The 19,791-nt window shown below is 42.1% G+C and overlaps 1 long non-coding RNA gene across 1 annotated transcript; it reads right to left on the minus strand.

Annotated features, from left to right (window-relative positions):
• Positions 1–418: 418 nt before the first annotated feature.
• LOC116972219 lies at positions 419–15,584 on the minus strand. Its single transcript, XR_004411741.1, has 2 exons — positions 15,429–15,584; positions 419–735 (listed from the first exon to the last, which is right to left on the minus strand). It is a non-coding gene; the product is annotated as an uncharacterized LOC116972219 (long non-coding RNA).
• Positions 15,585–19,791: the final 4,207 nt, after the last annotated feature.

Raw genomic sequence — 19,791 nt, forward strand, 5'->3', positions numbered from 1 at the left:
AGTTCTCCCAATGACCACATGGGTTTCCTCCAGATGTTCCGGTTTCCTCCCACAGTCCAACGACGTGCATGTTTGTAGGTTAATTGGCCTCTATAAATTGTTCCCAGTGTGCAAGATAGAGCTAATGTACGGGGTGACCATTGGTCGGCATGGATGTGGTGGGCCAAAGGGCCTGTTTCCACACCGTATCTCTGAAACTAAAACGGAAACATCACCTATACATGTCCTCCAGAGATGCTGCCTGATCTACTGAGTTACTCCAGCACTTTGTGCTTTTTTTTGTTGTAAATTAGCATCTGCAGTTCTTTGTCTCTCTATTCTCATTCCAGATGACTTTTGTCAACACATGGAAATTTCCTGTTTTGGAATTCCTGAATTGTGCTGAGAAATTTAACAACATAACCTGCGATTTTCCATCTTTCACTTTCTCTTTATTCAGCAAAGGATAAACAGTTTGTAACTATAAACAGGACTCTGGCTCTGATGGATTTTAGGACAACCTGAAGTCAGAAATATGCAAAATTAATAACTTTGTTCTTTCTTCAAATGCGGACGATGGCACAGACGATATGTGATGTCTTAGTCCTCAAGACTTGGTGACAGTCAATTTTTTTGAAGGAAGTCCTGCTTCTGGCATGTGACAGTGAAGCTTTCCTTTCAAAATTTGAAACATTTGCAGCAGAACATTTTTTCTTTCTTTCACGTCAGAGAAGCATGACAGGTCAGCTCATCCATCTGGAAGAATAATTGGCACTCTATTTTATATTCTAACATGTCTTATTCCAGCAATTCTCAGATCAGTAGACATTTTTATTTCAACAGATGACAATGGAATTTGTAGATTCTAGGAACTGCAGATGCTGATAATTAGATTAAACTAGCACTGGTTTATTCTGCTTCCAAAAATTGTTGTTTTTTTCCAAACAAGGACTGGCCTATTGTTTATCTTTTAGCTTATACAGGTCCACCACCTATTTTCCGGTAATTGGTGGTCTGGCACCTCCTTTAATCTGGATAAAATTATGAGAGTGCATTTGAAATCCTCCCCGGAATTTCCCCCGAAAATGTGGTGCCTAGGGCAGGTGAGGCGGCTGATCGCGACCTCATTGGTACTTCCGCAGCCGATTTGCCCCCTGTGGCTGGGGTTCTGGAAGTCCAGCCTGGCCGGAGCTAGCAGACCCGTTCCCATAGTCGAATTCCAAGACCCAATTTGCGGGCCAGAATCTCGGCTCCTCAGTGGCCTAGCTGGACGTCACAGTAAAATGCAGAGTGGTAAAAGAACTTAGTAAGTCAGAATGCATCTAAGGTGGGAGGTGGACAGACAAATATTTTGACAGAAGGATCCCGAAGAAGGATCTCTATCTGAAATGTTGTCAGTTCATTTCCCACAACAGATGCTGCCAATGCTGCTGAGTTCCTCCGTTTATCTTTGTTTTTGGCTTAATAAGACAAGGTTTTTATTAAAAGACACTTTTGAGTTCTCGAGGACATTGTTGCTCAGCGTGCTTGTACACCACAGGAACCATCCTCAACCTCAAAGGATACTAACTGTTGTGATTTGCAAAATGGCCTTGGCAGAGTGAAGTAACAGAATGATTTAATCATGGGGGGTTGCCAGGGTTCCATCAATAGCGAAGATAGACGCAAAATGCATGAGTAACTCAGCGGGACAGGCAGCATCTCTTGGAGAGAAGGAAGAGGTGTTTCCTCCGGTTTCCTCCCACATCCCAAAGTAAATTGTCCTTTGTGTGTAGTGAGTGGATGTGAAAGTACGATAAAATAGAACTAGTGTGAACAGATAATCGAAGGATGGCATGGAATCAATGGCCCATGCTGTATCTTTCTGTCATAGAGTTAGAGTCATGGAGCATGAAAACAGACCCTTCGGCTCAACCTGCCCACACTGACCAACATGTCCCATCTACACTACTACTACCTGCCTTTGTTTGGCCCATATCCATCTAAACCTATCCTATCCATGTACCTGTCTAACTGTTTCTTAAATGTTGTGCAGTATCTGCATCAACTACCTCCTCTGCCAGCTCGATCCATACACCCACCACCCTTTGTGTAAGGAAGTTACCCCTCAGGTTCCTATTAAACCCCTCTCACTTAAACATATGTCCCCTGGTTCTGCATTCTGCTCCTCTTTTTTCAGTATTTCAGGTAGAGACCCTCGTCTGAGCCAGTCCAGTAGAAAGGTCTCAACCCCAACCATCGATGATTATGTACCCAACTATTTCTCTGCACCGATGTTGAGTTCCTCCAACTGTCTTTTGTCCTTCGGACTCCAGCATCTGCAATCCCTTGCATCTATCTCCACCACAAAAGGAACTTTGTTGATCTCTGATAGACCCCCTCACATAAACAATCTTCTTGTTGCATTGCGGATCCTTTCGTGAAGCAGAATTTAAAAAAAACGAGTTTTAGTCTATCAAGCCATCAACTGAAATTTCAATGTATGATGTTCCTGTGTCGTCAATGATCTTTTAAAATATTTTACTGCAAAGAAGTGCCTCCACCCCCCTCTGTTCCACAAGATATCATTAGCGGTTAATGTCATAATTTACATTATGTCCTAAAATATGCTTTGTTGCAGCATTACAAAGGTAACAGCATGAAACAAACAAGCAATTTCATCAACAATGATCTATGGGAAGCATTGTAACACTCAGGAAATAACAGACCAAAATAATAATAACTCGGGAACAACATTGCAAAGAGATTAGCATTATATTGTAACTGATTCTGCAGAATGTACACATTTAGCCCATTCTAGGTAATACAAGTACTCAGATCTAATTGCAATATATCATTCACATAACAAAAATATATAACTCTTCTCGGAAACCGGCGTTTTATTCTGAACATTGCGTTCATATCAAGTGCCTATTCACAGCATTGGCAGCACTACCTAGTGCTGGTCGGCTGCTTATAATTCTATCTGGTTCACCACCTCCACATTCTAACCGATTCGGCATAAGAAATATAGGCTTGCAAGACTTTATGACCAAGTTCGTGCTGCATGAGGGAGCAACACGAAAGCTGAGTTAAACCAAGACCGTAAATTCTGCAAAGCTTGCATAAGCCTCAATTCTGTGAGAGGCTTCTGCTCTGAAGCAAGAGGATTTGGAGGGAGAAAAATAACTGCTGGGGTTTGCAGGACCTTTGAAGCAAATAATTTATCATTGACTGCTGCGGAAACAGACTCTAATTTTTAGAACATTTCCCCAGACAACCCTGCATTTGGCAGAATTATATATTTTTTTAAAGGATTCTGTGTGTTCTTCAGATGTACATGTATATTTTTAATGGGACATGAAATTGCTTGCAAAGTTTCAGCTCTGAAAAGTACACTAAATAAATAACCTTATTTTTAGTGCCATGAATAAAGCGTACTGCTGTTTTTTTTCTTTGCTTTCAATATTGCTTCTCAGAACTCAACCTGTCATTATCTGTGCTTATTCACAATGCTCGGGTTATAAGGTGAATAAAAGAAGGGCAAGTTCGACAAATACAAAAAGTGAAAATGGGTTTAATGCCTGATTAGACACAAAATCTGGAGTAACTCAGCGGGACAGGAAGCATCTCTGGAGAGAAGGAATGGGTGATGTTTCGGGTCGAGACCCTTCTTCAGACTGATGTCAGGGTAGTGGGCGGTACATAGAAAAGGAAGTATAGATAAGGAAGTGTAAGATGCCCATACTACTCAAGGCCACATCCAGATCAACAGCATAACTGTCTCATCACCTCTCTGCATCATTCCCCCAAAATAGTAAGCTACATTTACACCATCTGACACCTCATGGGTTTCTGCTTCCTCAATTAAATCTTGGTTTTTAAAAATCATTCCATTGATAGGGTGACATTTACTAATCATGCCAAATTCTCTTTATTGGTTTAGTTTACCTTGACAAACGTTTCATACCAGAAGATTTGTTAATGTTCAATAGCATATGCTATTTCTGAAATTGGATTCCTCATAATTCAAAAAGAAACATAGAAATCCTACTCTTCAAGTCTAGCTTAATTAAAAATTACACTCTGAAATGTCATCCGAACATGTTGAATGCTTTCTATTACCGTTCAGAGGCTGAATTCCAGCACTTTGAACATGGCTGAAATCTATATTACTAAAAGTCTGATCTTGACCACTTCCTGTTGTTCTGTATATTGATTTTAGAAAAAACGCTGCCACTTACGGCTGTGATTTTTGGCCATCTTACTCAGTCCCCCTCCGCTGCGCAGGAGAAGAGGATTTTCCCATTGATTAAAAATAAAAGTTATTAGTGTTTAAAAAATATTGAGATTCTCTCTCCTGAAGGCCATGCCCCTTCCGGAGGGACTATAAAATCCAGAAGTGTTGAGTGCCTCAGTCAGTCTCTGAAAGATGGGGGAAGCGAGTCTGAACTGTGAATAACACTGAACACATGTCTACTAAACTGAGTGGTTTTACTGACCTGTCAGTGCCCTTAATGTGGTTTGAAAATATAGTTTGGAAATGCTAAAGCTGTGTTGCCTTTGGTTTTGAAATGCTAAAGCTGCGTTGCCTTTGGTTTTGAAATGCTAAAGCTGCGTTGCCTAATTAAAGTTGCCTTGCCCAATTAAAGTTGCCTTGCCCAATTAAAGTTGCCTTGCCCAATTAAAGTTGCCTTGCCCAATTAAAGTTGCCTTGCCCAATTAAAGTTGCCTTGCCCAATTAAAGTTGCCTTGCCCAATTAAAGTTGCCTTGTCCTCTATAAAATTTAAAAAAAAAATCTTGACCACTTCCTGTTTGCGCTTTATATTGACTTTAGAAAAGACGCTGCCACATATGGATGTGATTTTTTGCCATCTTACAGAGTCCCCCTCCGCTCATCAGGTGCCAAGGATTTTTCCCATCGATGAAAAATAAGTTATTAGTCTTTTAAAAATGTTGAGATTCTCTCTCCTGTCAATCATGCCATGAAGGCCACGCCCCTTCTGGGGGGCAGGGCGTTGCCTTCATAAAACCCAGAAGTGTTTTGGTGGCCTTGCACCCAGCTTGAAGTGGTAAGAAACTGCACTTGAATTTGGTGGTATTGCACCTGGCTTGAAATGGAATCTCAAGGAATAACCATGAGTCAATTGCCAGCCCACCAGGCTTGATGACTGAGCCGCCAGCCCAAGAATCCATTTGGCCCACAATGTCCAAACAAGCCCTCCGGAAACCAGTCCCTTCAGCCCACAACACCCATACTAGTGCTCCAGAAAGCCTCCCCACTGGCCACCAATATTGGAATTGGTGGAAGATGGAATATTGCGTTGGGGGACCAGCCCTCCTGTGTGATGCTGGGACCCAATGAGTTCCACTTAGTCTAGTATTTTATAAAATATTAAACATGAGGACTCAAAGGACATAAAACATGATTGGTTTATATTATTCTTTAGTATTATTTGGAATTGTAGAGCCATACAGCAATGTGCACAGGCCCTTCAGTTCAATTTGTCCATGCCGACTAGCATGCCCCACCTAAGCCAGTCCTACTTCCCCATGATAGACACAAAATGCTGGAGTAATTCAGTCAGGCAGCATGTCTGGAGAAAAGGAATGGGTGACATTTTGGGTTGAGACCCTTCTTCAGACCTTAGACTGGAATCTGAAGAACGGTCTCGACCCAAAACGTCACCTATTCCTTTTCTCCAGAGATACTGCCGGACCCGCTGAGTCACTCCAGCCTTTTGTGTCTCTCATCGGGGTAAACCAGCAACTGCAGTTCCTCCCTACCCAATTCCCCATGTTTGGCCTATTGCCCTCTAAACCTTTCATATCCATGTATCTATTTCATCTTGAGAATACTAATTTCAGATGTGGCCTACTGTAAATTTACTGACTGTGTGAAGACTAGCTGAGATATTTAGAAATGTAGAATTATTAATTATGATTTTTGAAAAGACGATGTTCAAAGAAATGTTCAAAATCCATTATTAAAGCCTGACAAACAGTAGCTTAAATTGGAAATTTTCGTTCCAAATGTTTACATAGAAAGTTGCAAAATTACTGCATGAGCTGAATTTCAATTATGTAGCTTAAAAATGTTGAATGAAACTCATTTCCAGGACCTTTCAAAACCATTGGTTGGCAGTACTGTATTTTATTTTAACAATTTCTGATCAAAAAGGTTTTATGATTGCCTGCATATGAAAATTATTACATTTCATTTTCCAAAGTATGTTCCATGATTTATGGCAGGGCAATGCTTATTCTGAAAGATAACAGTTCATACCATGGGATTTAACATTGCAAAAGATAAAGATGGAGATATAAATTTAAAAATTAGAATCCGTTTTTTCAGTAAACAGAGTTGGATTGGCTTTGTCAGGAATTCTTTGAAAAATATTATTTCATTAAGGTTTGGCATAGCTTTGTAGGCAACATCTGAAACTTGAGCTCTGTTCCAGTCCAGGAGTCTACCAGAAGAAAGCATGTAACCCAAGTTCAGGGCATTAGCTGGGATAATGGCCCCACGCTTGTGGCAGGTAGAAACATTACCACAAACTAACTCTGAGAAGTCTGGAGATAGACACAAAATGCAGGAGTAACTAAGCGGGACAGGCAGCATCTTTGGAGAGAAGGAATAAGTGACATTTCGGGTGGATTCCCTTCTTACAGAAAAGGGGTCTTGACCTGAAACATCACCCATTCCTTCTCTCCAGTTACTTCAGCATTTTGTGTCTATCTTCGGTTTAGACCAGCATCTGCAGTTCCTTCCTACACATTTTGTCTGAGAAGTCTGGGCTTGCTTTACCAAATTATTGACAAATTATTTCTGCCATAGAAACATAGAAAATAGGTGCAGTGGTAGGCCATTCGGCCCTTCGAGCCTGCACCGCCATTCAATATGATCATGGGTGATCATCCAACTCGGTATCCTGTACCTGCTTTCTCTCCATACCCCCTGATCCCTTAGCCAGAAGGGCCACATCTAACTCCCTCTTAAATATAGCCAATGAACTGGCCTCAACTACATTCTGTGGCAGAGAATTCCAGAGATTCACCACTCTCTGTGTAAAAAATGTTTTTCTCATCTCAGTCCTAAAAGATTTCCCCTTTATCCTTAAACTGTGACCTCTTGTTCTGGACTTCCCCAACATCGGGAACAATCTTCCTGCATCTAGCCTGTCCAACCCATTAAGAATTTTGTAAGTTTCTATAAGATTCCCCCCTCAATCTTCTAAATTCTAACGAGTACAAGCCGGGTCTATCCAGTCTTTCTTCATATGAAAGTCCTGCCATCCCAGGAATCAGTCTGGTGAACCTTCTCTGTACTTCCTCTATGGCAAGAATGTCCTTCCTCAGATTAGGAGACCAAAACAGTATGCAATACTCCAGGTGTGGTCTCACCAAGACCCTGTACAACTGCAGTAGAACCTCCCTGCTCCTATACTCAAATCCTTTTGGTATGAATGCTAACATACCATTCGCTTTCTTCACTGCCTGCTGCACCTGCATGCCTACTTTCAATGACTGGTGTACCATGACACCCAGGTCTCGTTGCATCGCCCCTTTTCCTAATCGGCCACCATTCAGGTAATAGTCTACTTTCCTGTTTTTGCCACCAGTGGATAACCTCACATTTATCCACATTGTACTGCATCTGCCATTCATTTGCCCACTCACCCAGCCTATCCAAGTCATCTTGCAGCCTCCTAGCATCCTCCTCACAGCTAACACTGCCCCCCAGCTTCGTGTCATCTGCAAACTTGGAGATGTTGCATTCAATTCCCTCGTCCAAATTATTAATATATATTGTAATGCCCCGTTTCCAGGCATCCAGGGCTTTATAGTCCTGCCCACCCCCCCCTGGAAGGGGCGTTACCTTCATCATGGTGATTGACAGGCAAGAGGACCAATCAGCTGATCTCAAGATTTTTTAACTCTCATTACTTTTTTATTTTTCATCAGTCGGAAAAATCCTCGCAGTTGCCTCACCGGAGGAGGACTGAGTAAGATGGCCAAAAATCATAGTAATATAGGGCAGCGTTTTTTCTAAAATCAATATAAAGCGCAGACAGGAAGTGATCAAGATGAGACTTTTAGTTATATAGATGTTCTTATAGTTGTTTTTTATGTGTCTGGTTATTCTGCTGATAAGCTAACAACTAAATATATTAACTCAACAGCTCAGTATTTACTTGCTCTCTGCTTAGTATTTGAATACTTTACATTTATAATATCTCCAATATTTTATTTTTATCCATTCATTCTTATCCCCATTTCTTATCCCTTGCTTGCATTTCCTATTGTGCTACAGCAGTCCAAAGTACACCAATAATTTACATTTTTCTTATCGGTTTCAGTAGATGCACTCAACAATTCTGACAAATATTAATTTCTCTGATAACCTATTACATTATTGTGTCACTAAATAGCCTAGATATGGATAATCTTACATATAGTCATACAGCATGGAAACAGGCCCTTCGGCCCAACTTGCCCATGCCAACTAACATGTCACATCTACACTAGTCTCATCTGCCTGCGTTTAGCCCATATCTTTCTAAACCTATCTTATATATCTAATAATATATCTGTTCAATTGTCTTTTAAACATCGTGAGAGTACTTACTTTCGTCTATATACTTTTGGTAATTTTAAGGCTCCACGACCAAATCTGATCCAATGTTATGATTTAAGATCGGAATACTGCTTCTATATTCAGAGATCTTGCCCAAATATCTCTGGAGATAACACAGAGACATGGGAAACTGCAGTGCTGGAATATGGAGCAAAACTAAACAGCTGGAGAAACTCAGTTGCTCAAGCATGAGGATTCAGGATCTTAACCTTTCTTATCTCAGATTATAATGGCATCTTGATCGACTGAATCTGGATAATGAATGGCAGATGGATTTTAATTTGGATAAATGCATGGTATTGCATTTTGGTAAGACACATCAGGGCAAGGCTTACATAGTAAATGGTAGGGCCCTTGGAGGTGTGGTGGGACAGAGAGACCTAGGGGTGCAGATACATGGTTCTATGAAAGTAGCTCTACAGCCAACAGCTAGTGGTGAAAAAGGCACTGGGCACACTTGCTTTCAATGGTCATGGTATTGAGTATAGGAGTTAGGATATCATGTGACAGATGCATAAGACATTAGTAAGGTAACATTTGGAGTACTGTATAGGGTCTGTTTGTCCTGTTGTAGGAAGTATGTTATTAAACTGGAAAGGCTGCAAAAAGGATTTACGAGGATGTTACCAGATCGGGAGGAATTGAGAAGGTGGACTCTTTTCCCTTTAGCGTATAACTCTGAAGGGTGATTTTATTGAAATTTATAAGACATAGATAAGATTTAGGATATAGATAAGGTGAATAACCATAACTTTCCCCCAGAGTAGGGGAGTCTAAAACTAGAGCATGGGTTTAAGGGACCTGAGGGGCAACTTTTTCACACAGGGTGATGTGTGCATGGAATGAGCTGCCACAGAAAGAGATAAAGATGGGTACAATCACAAGATTTAATACACACTTGGATGGGCACATTGACAGGAAAGCTTAAGAGGGATATGTGCGAGATGCAGGCAAGGTGAACTAGTTTTGTTGGTTGCATGGATGAATTAGGTTGAAAGGCCAGTTTCCATGCTGCCTAACTCTATGTCTCTATGACTTGAACATTGACCATTCTTTTGCTTGGAAAATTGCTGCTAAATCCATGGAGTTGCTCCAGTATTTTTTTTGTTGTTCTGGAAATAACAACCTTTTCTTAATTAATAGGTTATATTCCTTACAAATAGGTATAGAACATATTATTTTGTTGGAGCAAAGAATGCTATAGCTTGTTGATACTCTAAATCCAATGTTGATCCCTACATTGTTGTAGAGTCATACAGCATAGAAACAGGCCATTTGACCCAACTCGCCAAGCTGACCAAGATGCTCCATCTAAGCTAGTCCCTTTGTCACGACGTTCATGCTGAATAAGATGCCGCATTTAAGCAAATCCTATTTGTCCGCATTTGGCCCATATCCCTCTGAACCTTTCCTATCCATGTGCCAGTTCAAATATATTAAAAATGCTGTTATAATACCTGCCTTAACTATACCCTCTGACAGCTTGTTCCATAAGTGATTGGAGCAGAATTTGCCATTTGGCCCATCAAGTCTATTCTGCTATTCAATCATGGCTGGTCTATCTTTCCATCTTAACCCCATTCTCCTGCCTTCTAGCCATAACCTCTGACATCCGTATTAATCATATATCTACCACCCTAGTGTAGAAATCTGATCTCAGGACATGTTAAGATCTCACATGTTTGCCAACTGCTTCTCACGGTTTCCTGTGAGTTCAGAAAATAGACTCTGCCATGTGCTGTCATGTGTACTTACCAATAAATATGATTACCTCTCTGTTTACAATTGTTCACCATTGACTTTCTTTTGATAAAGTTCAGAAATTTAAAAAAAATTGTTTCAGAGAGAAGAGAAGCAAATAAATAAAATTTTAGGTGCAGGAAATAAGAAATAAAAACAAAAAGTGTTGGAAATATTCAGCAGGTCAGGCAGTATCTGAAAGATAAACCCTGCCACAGTTGCCGAGAACGCAGCTCAGTTTTACTAGAAACAAATGACTTTTATAAAGATTATTAAATTGTAGTGGCCACTGATTTAACACAATTCAAAATGTGGGATGATGTGAGTTACTAAGACATTTTTAACAATGATTAATTAAGGTTGTTGTGCTTCGCTCACCAAGGTAGTAATTTTAATGAGCTCCAATCACTCTGGAGATCCCAGTAGATTCTGATCATTCAATTATTTAGATTTTTCCTTGCTTAACAAGTTTTGAACTGTTATAGCTTCAAAAATATTAAATAAAACAGGCCGCATTTGGTGGTGCAGGCATAGAGTTGCTGCCTTACTAGGTTTGATCCCTACTACGGGTGCTGTCTGTACGGAGATTGTACGTTCTCCCCGTGACCGCGAGGGTTTTCTCCAAGATCTTCGGTTTCCTCCAAAGACGTACAGATTTTTTAGTTAATTGGTTTAGTAGATTAGATTAGATTAGATTATTCCTTTAATAATCCTTTTCAGGAAATTACAGTGCCACGACAGCTTCAAGACAAACATAACACCACGCTTTCATACATAACAAGTTAAAATACGTTAAAATACAAGTTAAAATACAATTAATTTTAAAAAAGTGCAGTTATTTATGCTCATTATAAAGTCTTATAGCAGCTGGTAAACAGGACTTCCTGTATCTCTCCGTTTTGCACATTGGTGCAATCAGCCTCTGGCTGAAGATGCTGCTCTTGATCACCTTCAGGGCATGGAGTGGGTGAGTGGGGTTTGTCATTATGGAACCTAGTTTATTTAGAGTTCTGGCCTCTGCCACCTGCTGGACCGTTCGTTGCTCAGCCCCGACCACTGAGCCGGCCTTCCTGATTAGTTTGTCCAATCTGTTTTTATCCGCTATACGGGCGCCATCTCCCCAACAGGCCACAGCAAAGAACAGAGCACTGGCCACCACTGAATGGTAGACACTGCACAGTAGGGGTTGGCAGATATTAAAAGACCTCAGCCTCCTTAAAAAATACAGTCGGCTTTGTCCCCTCCTGTACACCGCCTCCATATGACACTTCCAGTTCAGCTCACTGTCAAGCTGCACCCCAAGGTACCTGTGATTAGCAACCACCTCCACCTCAGTGCCCTTAATGGTGATCGGGGTTGCTTGAGTCCTCCTCTATACCCCTAGTATATGTGTAAACTTCCCTAGTGTGTGTAGGATAGTGTTAATGTGTGGCGATTGCTGGACGGGGCGGACTCGGTTGGCCAAAGGACCTGTCTCCAAGCTGTATGTCTAAACTAAATTAAAACACATCAGAACACTGTGAAAGATTCTGTTGACTGAATTTCATTTACAATTCAGTTCGTTTTTGGACCACCATGCATCCTGGGCTAATCACAAGAGTTTAGTTTAGGGATACGGTGTGAATACAGGCCCTTTGGTCCACTGAGTCTGCTCCGACTAGCCATCCCCGCACACTAGCACTATCCTACACACTAGGGAAATTTTACAATGTTTACCAAAGCCAATTAACCTACAAGCTTCTACATCTTTGGAGCGCTGGAGGAAACCAGAGCACCTGGAGAAAACTCACGCGATCATTGCAAAATCACGCAAACGTACAAACTCTGTACAGACAGCACCTGTAGTCCGGATCGAACCCGGGTCTCTGGCACTCTAAAGCGGCCTTTTCACGGGGCGAGTTGACGCAAGATGTCACCAGAGTGAAGAGGTCGTGGTCCAGCACGAGTCTCGCACGATATAACGGCAGTAGATAAAGAGTTCCCACGGTACTCGGCATTTCTGCTATTTGTGCGAGTGACTTGTCCGTTTCCCGAGTTTTCCCGTTAAATCTTGAATGAACATCGTGAACTACACGTGACACAAATGATGTAACTTTTTTTTTCACACACTATATATATCCTCCCTTGGTTGAATTGGCTCATTTGGAGACATATTTTACTGTGTATGTGGGAGACACAGATGGACTGGGCACAGTACCTCGGTCTTACTGTGTGTGGGAGAGGGGGAGAAAGAGACGTACACTCACAGAGGCAGAGTCTCTCAGCCTGTGTAAGAGGGAGGGAGAGAGAGAGAGAGGCACACACAAGGTGGATGTGAAATCTCACCTGCCTGTTTCAGTGACAGACACCCGCCGTCAGTAAATGAAGACACCCCCATCTGTCTCCCCCTCCTCTCCCTCGACTCCCCCACCTTTCTCTCCCAACTCCAGTCCCGTCCCGACCCCCTGGGAAACTGAATAGAGCAACAGTCAACTGCTGCCTGTGCGCTGATATGACAATAAAGGCTACTTTACTTTACTGAGTTAAAGAGTTCCCACGGTAGACTGTAAAACTGGGACCCTGGTTCTGGACTCCCCCAACACCGGAACCCTTCTTCAGACAGCCTAATCGGAATTGAGTCTGAAGATGTGTCTCGTCCCGAAACATCAGCTTTTTTTCTCCAGAGATGCTGCTTGACTCGCTGAGTTACTCCAGCTTTTTGTGTCTGTCTTCGGTTTAAACCAGCATGTGCAGTTCACTCCTTACACGGGTCTCTGTACAACATTGATTGGTAGCGTTCCGGACCCCTGGACCCGAGGACTCCGACCTGTATCTCTCAAAGAAGTACATGTGAAAAATTTCTCACGGACCATAAAAATGCGTAACCTTTCAGTAAAGTCCCTTTTAAAGTCCCTTTTAAAGATTATAGTTAATTTCTTGAATCTCATTAACATAACTCATGAATAAGTTGATGTCCATATGCGGATGCAAATCTTTATTTTTATTTATTTTTTAAATTCAATCCCACATAAGATAATTTTTACTCACCTTCTGTTCCCTCTGTCCAGCTTCCGGGTTCACCGTTCGCAGGAGTTCCCACGGTACCCGCAAGAGTTATTACGGATATCGCACTGGCCACTACGTTCATATAATGTTGCAATACTCAGCCACAAGTGTACAAGTCACTCTTGGAGAAATTCAAACTTTCTTGAATTTTCTCCCGAGTGACCAAGTTACACGATGACCTGCCGTTAGCGCTACGGTGGTCCACGGTGGTCCACGAATGCCGCACTGTTATCGCACGAGGTTCCCACGATGTTAAACTCCGGTTAACTCTTGCGTCAAGTCGCCCCGTGAAAAGGCCGCTTAAAGGCCCTTTCCCGAGTTACTCACGAATTCTCCCGAGTTTTCCCCTTGATTCAAACTCGTAGAATTACTGTAATAGCCAACCGTAGGTACTTGGGGCTATTTTTTTTACTCGTGGACATTTTTCAACATGCTGAAAAAACGTCCCGACTTATCTGATGCCCCGAAAACCCTAACGAAATATGACATGCTTTTGCTCCAATTTGCATTTAGCCTCACTCTGACAATGGAGGAGACCAAGTACAAAAAGGTCTGTGTAGGAATTGGAATGAGAAATAAAGTGTTCAGCAACCGGGAGATCAGGTTGGTTCACGCAGGCTGAGCAAAGGTGTTCCGCGAAACGATCGTCCAGTCTGCGTTTGGTCTTACCAATATATACGAGTCCACATGGATAATGGATAAAGTAGATGAGGTTGGAGGTGGTGCAAGGAACCTCTGCCTAACCTGAAAGCAGTGCCGGATTTAGATGAAGAGAGGCCCTAGGCTATTCCACTTGTGAGGCCCCTCCCAATCCCCCACCCCCACGACGAGAGGAAGATGGAAGAGTCCACCAGATTGACACCGATGTGCAGCCGAGCGTGGCCAATGAGATAAGGGCTGGAAAGCTGCGCTTTTTATTTATTGCCAGTGCGTGTGTCGAGTTTTCGGCTTAAAACACTATTATTCTGAAATGAAGGGCAAGGCAAATAACTGAAGTGTTGTTTAGAGACTACAGTGCGTTGTGACAGCATACGTAAGAAAGGCCTATGACAGTGTCAAAAATATTATACACCAGGTTCGTACGAAGCTTTTCAAAAAGGAGGGTGGCATGGCAGGATTACAAAATATTTATGTGAAATAAGTGCACGCATTGCATATCACAAGCGTGAAGCTCAAAGACACTTGCGGCCGGGGTCCAGGGCCCGCTTAAGGGCCCTGAAAGCACTGGGGTTTTAGATGCTCTGGTGCATTCCAAGCCTTATTTTAGAGCATTTTTGGACCAAATTTATGACCAATATTTCAGAAATAATTTTGGTTGAGTCAAGAGTAATGAGTGGTTGGAATGGGATGATTGGGGTCATTGTTGTATACATTTTTTTAAATCAAGAATTGAAGCTGTCCTTATTTTAATAATCAAGTTGTACTGTAAAATGTTATGTAAAATGGTATAAAAGAGCATGCAAACACTGCAAATAAAATACTGTAAGTTTTTGCAGTAAATAAAACCTTTTTTTAGAAAATGGTTTGTGTGTTGATTTGATTGCCTGTTACTGTTCGACTATGTTAGTGTGTGCATATTAAAATTATGATGCAAAATGAAAGTCGCAAACTATGGAATACGTATTTTTTCAGTTTTGTTATCAAGGAAAAGAAAGCAGTTCCAATTGTTTGATATTATTCATATGGAGGATAAAATATAATTGCTCTAAAACCTACCTTAATGTTGCCATCTCACTAAAGATAATCCCCCTTTCCCTCACCCTCACCCCCTCCTCCTCCTTCCCACTCCCTCTCCCTCCACCTCTCTCCCCCCTCCCTCCTTCCCCTCTCTCTCCCCCCTCTCTCTCTCTCTCTCCCCCCTCCCCTCCTCTCTCTCCCCCCTCTGTCTCAACCCCACTTTCCCCCTCTCACATCTCCCCTCTCTCGTATCCCTCCCCCTCTATCTCCCTTCCATGCAGCAAGGCTCCGACTCCGCGCCACAGACACCGCAGCTCTCCCCAGCCCGGAGAAATGGGCACTCCCGCAACATAATATTCCACTACTTACTTGGAGTAGACACCGAGGATCTTTGGTAGACACGAGGCATCGAGGTGATTGTGTGGAGTGCAAATGCATATCTGAACCCGCCCGGGTCCATTGCGTACACACGGAGAGACAGCGTGATTTTGCGTTGCTACTGCATCACCGGCTTCCCCCAACTGTGCAGGTGCGGATGGTCACAATTTTTTTTCCCTAAAAACTTCCAGTAAACAGAATTTCGGGTTATTTCTGTCAAAGCTGATAGCGCTCCAAATTTATTTATTTTTTCTCTGGATTTTTTTTCTCTGGGGAAAAAAACACTTTGGCCGGAGGCCCCCTAGATTTTGAGGCCCCAGGCTTCAGCCTATGAAGCCTATAGGTAAATCCGGCACTGCCAAGGCCCCCATAGATCTCGATGCCCTAAGCTTAAGCTTGTGAAGCGTATACGTAAATCCAGCCCTGCCTGAAAGGACTGTCGGGGTCCTTGGACAGTTGAGGGAGGAGGTATAGTGACAGGTGTTGCATCTTCTGCGGTTGCAGGGAAAGGTACCTGGGGAGGGGGTGGTTTGGGTGGGAAGAGATGAGTTAACCAGAGAATTGCAGAGGGAACGATCTCTGCGGAAGGCGGATGGGGTGGAGATGGGAAAATGTGGCTGGTGGTGGGATCCCGTTGGAGGTGGCGAAAATTTTGGATGATTATGTGTTGAATGCAATGGCTGATGGGGTGAAAGGTACGAAGTAGTGGAACACTGTCTCTGTTGCGACGAGGGGGAGCAAGGACGGAGCTGCGGGGTACCAAGGAGACACGAGTGAGATCCTCATCTATGATGGGAGAGGGGAACCCACGTTCCCTAATGAATGAGGACATCTCGGATGTTCTAGTATGGAATACCTTATCTCGATCGCAGGCGCGGCGTAGATGGAGGAATTGTGTGTAGGGGATAGTGTCTTTGCAGGAAGCAATGTGGGAAGAAGTGTAGTCAAGATAGTTGTGGGAATCAGTGGGTTGGTGATAGACATCAGTCAATAGTCTATTTTTTGTGATGGAGACTGTGAGATCAAGAAAGGGGAGGGAGGTGTCGGAGATGGTCTAAGTAAATATGAGTGCATATGAAAATTGGTGGTCAAGTTGATGAAGTCCATGAGTACTGCATGGGTGCAGGAGGTAGCACCAATGCAGTCATCAATGTAACGAGACAGAGTTCGGGGATAGGGCCAGTGTATGCCTGGAACAGGGATTGTTCAACCTACCATACAAAGAGGCAGGCATAGCTATGGCCCATGCAGGTGCCCAAAGCTTCGCCTTGGACTTTGTCATTGTTGCTTTTTGCATTATTTTCATTCATTTCATGTTCCATTTACTTTCTACATCTTTCGATTTCCTCTCCTCTGACTCTGAACAAGGGACCCGACCCGAAACATCAACTATTTATTTTCGCCTGAGATGCTGAGTTACTCCTGCCTTTTGTGTTTATCCTAATTTTTTAGCAAACTAATGCTATGTCCAGCTTAGCCATCTATACCCCTCATTATACCAGAGGTAGCAAGACTGAAAGGAAATGGCAAAGTGAGGGATAAGGTAAGCTATGAAATTACAGGTTGAATTAGCGTTGATGTGCCATGTTCAGGTTCAGGAACAGCTGCTTCCCAACAACCATCAGATTGTTGAACACTACAAACTCCAACTATATTCCAAACTACAGACTGCCTTGGTTCCACTCAGGATTTGGGGCTTTGCTTGTTTTGCACTATGCATTTTCTTTATTTTTTGAACTTTTGTCTTTTTGTTTGTTTATTATATCATCCACTGAGTACAATTTTACAAACCTGTTGCTCTGCAGCAAGTAAGAATTTCATTGTTCCAATATGACAATAAAACACTCTTGACTCTCGACACATGACAGCAAAGATGCTCAGTTTTGTTTATAACTTTTAAGAGGGAAGTGGAAAAAGGTATTTGAATGGGGTGATTATTAACACATTTATCCTTCAATAAGGTCACATTGATGAATATTTAATGCAATAATAATAATAATGGATGGGATTTATATAGCGCCTTTCTAATACTCAAGGCGCTTTACATCGCATTATTCATTCACTCCTCAGTCACACTCGGTGGTGGTAAGCCACTTCTGTAGCCACAGCTGCCCTGGGGCAGACTGACGGAAGCGTGGCTGCCAATCTGCGCCTACGACCCCTCCGACCACCACCAATCACTCACACACATTCACACACATTCACACACAAGCAAAGGTGGGTGAAGTGTCTTGCCCAAGGACACAACGACAGTATGCACTTCAAGCGGGATTCGAACCGGCTACCTTCCGGTCGCCAGCCGAACACTTAGCCCATTGTGCCATCTGTTGTCCCTCGCTAGGGAAAATAATGCATGTCTTTCAAATTAATGGCTAATAATTTTCTGTGATCTTCAAATTTATTAAGTTGTGATAAGTATACTGTTTGTATTATGTGGTCGTATAGTTTTAGGAGGATGTTACAAGCAAACGTTAGTACCCAGTCTTGTACACAAAAGGTGAAATGTACTCACACTTGCTTATTATGATTATATTCAGCCTTTGAATCTTCTCCATTTCAACACGGCATGCTTGTGTTTTCAACCTTAAGTTTTCTTTAATTAGAGAGAACAAAAGACATTGGAATCACATGTGAAGCGGCAGCTGAATAAGATCAATCAAAGCTGCAGCAGACAAGATCTGGTTATAATAATGTATAATAAGGCCGAGCAATGCCTGCGAGAAATGGAAGCAGTGACATTTGAGGAGAGTAAATAGAGAAACACACATCAGCTCAGATAAGTTTCATTATTTTGCCATTTCTAAACATAAGCTCTCACTTCAATCTTCCTCTGACATTACTTACGCTCAGCTTTCTTTCCACCTCCCTTCCTGTGTCAAAGTATATGTGCTTGATGATGATTCCAGTGTTTACATGGTCCTGCCTTTGAATAGTTGCACGGAAAATGCTACAGTGATATCAGAACCATGTATGGAGACATTTCTTTGATCTCCTTGAAGCCACTTTTTGCAGTTTTATCTCCTAGTCAGATATACATGAAATGCTAGATTGAAGTCCTGATACCAGTCCAATGAAAGCAATAACTCTGCTGCTGTACTCACACTGCTGCCCCTGGATTAGAACAGGGAACAGTACAGCACCGGAACGGGCCCTTCAGCCCATCATGTTTGTGCCGAACATGATGCCAAGTTAAACTGATCTCATCAGCTTGTACATGATCCATATCCCTTCATTCTCTGCACTTCCATGTGCCTATCTAAAAGGCTTTTAAACACCACTGTTGTATCTGCCTCCACTACCACCCGAGTCAATGCATTCTAGGCCCCTCTCACTCTCTGTGTAAAAAAGGTTGCTCCACACATCTCCATTAAACTTTCCCCCTCTCACTTTACAGCTATGCTCTCTAGTGTTGGACATCTCCACCTTGGGAAACTGTTTCTGACTGTCTACCCAATCTATGCCTCTCTTAATTTTATATACAATGTCTTGGGTATTTATGATAATTCATACATTATATTCCACACACATCGCATTGATTTCCTGCATGGTAGAAGGAAATCCTCATTATTGCTGCCGAAGTACATAAGTATGTAACTAGATACAAATGAGTGGGGACTGCTCTCCAATATATGGAACAGTGCCTTGCTCAGTTCTTAAATGCTTCCTGATTCTGTAGAGCACCATATGAGGCTGCCAATGACTCAAACATTCTGGCCTTCCAGTAACTGTGTAAGAACAGGGAATATAAAAGAGGAAGGAAGGAACTGCAGATGCTGGTTTAAACCAAAGGTAGACACAAGAAGCCTGAGTAATTCAACGGGTCAGGCAGCATCACTGGAAAAAAGGTAGTGGTGATGTTTTGGGTTGAGACCCTTCTTCAGACTGACATAAAAGAACCAGAAAGTAGTATGATTTTGCTTCAATCAAAAAAAATTAAACAGAAGTTGTGACTTCTTCATTTGTTTATTTTACTGAATTTAATTAAGAAGTTTACTTAATTTCATTTTGTCTAATTGTGGACTTAAATATGACCCATTTAAAGGCAACAAGAGATTATAGTACCGCTATTATTGCTCGGTTCTAAGCAATGTTTTAAATGGAATATGAATAAGAACCTTCACCAGATATTTGAATGGGGTGATAATTAACACCTTTATCCTTCAAGAAGGTCACATTAATGAATATTTAAATTTACTGCAGTCTACCCTTCATTAGCAAAATATTCCATTAATTTCAAAGTCATGGATCATTCTGCCAAGTTATTTGTTTATGATAATTATACTGTTTGGACAGAAAGAGTACTGGCCACGTGAATGGTGAGATTGGACCATGCTGGCAGATAGATCAGCAGAGA

This window comes from Amblyraja radiata, chromosome 4 (genome assembly GCF_010909765.2).
Source record: "Amblyraja radiata isolate CabotCenter1 chromosome 4, sAmbRad1.1.pri, whole genome shotgun sequence".
Classification (NCBI taxonomy): domain Eukaryota; kingdom Metazoa; phylum Chordata; class Chondrichthyes; order Rajiformes; family Rajidae; genus Amblyraja; species Amblyraja radiata.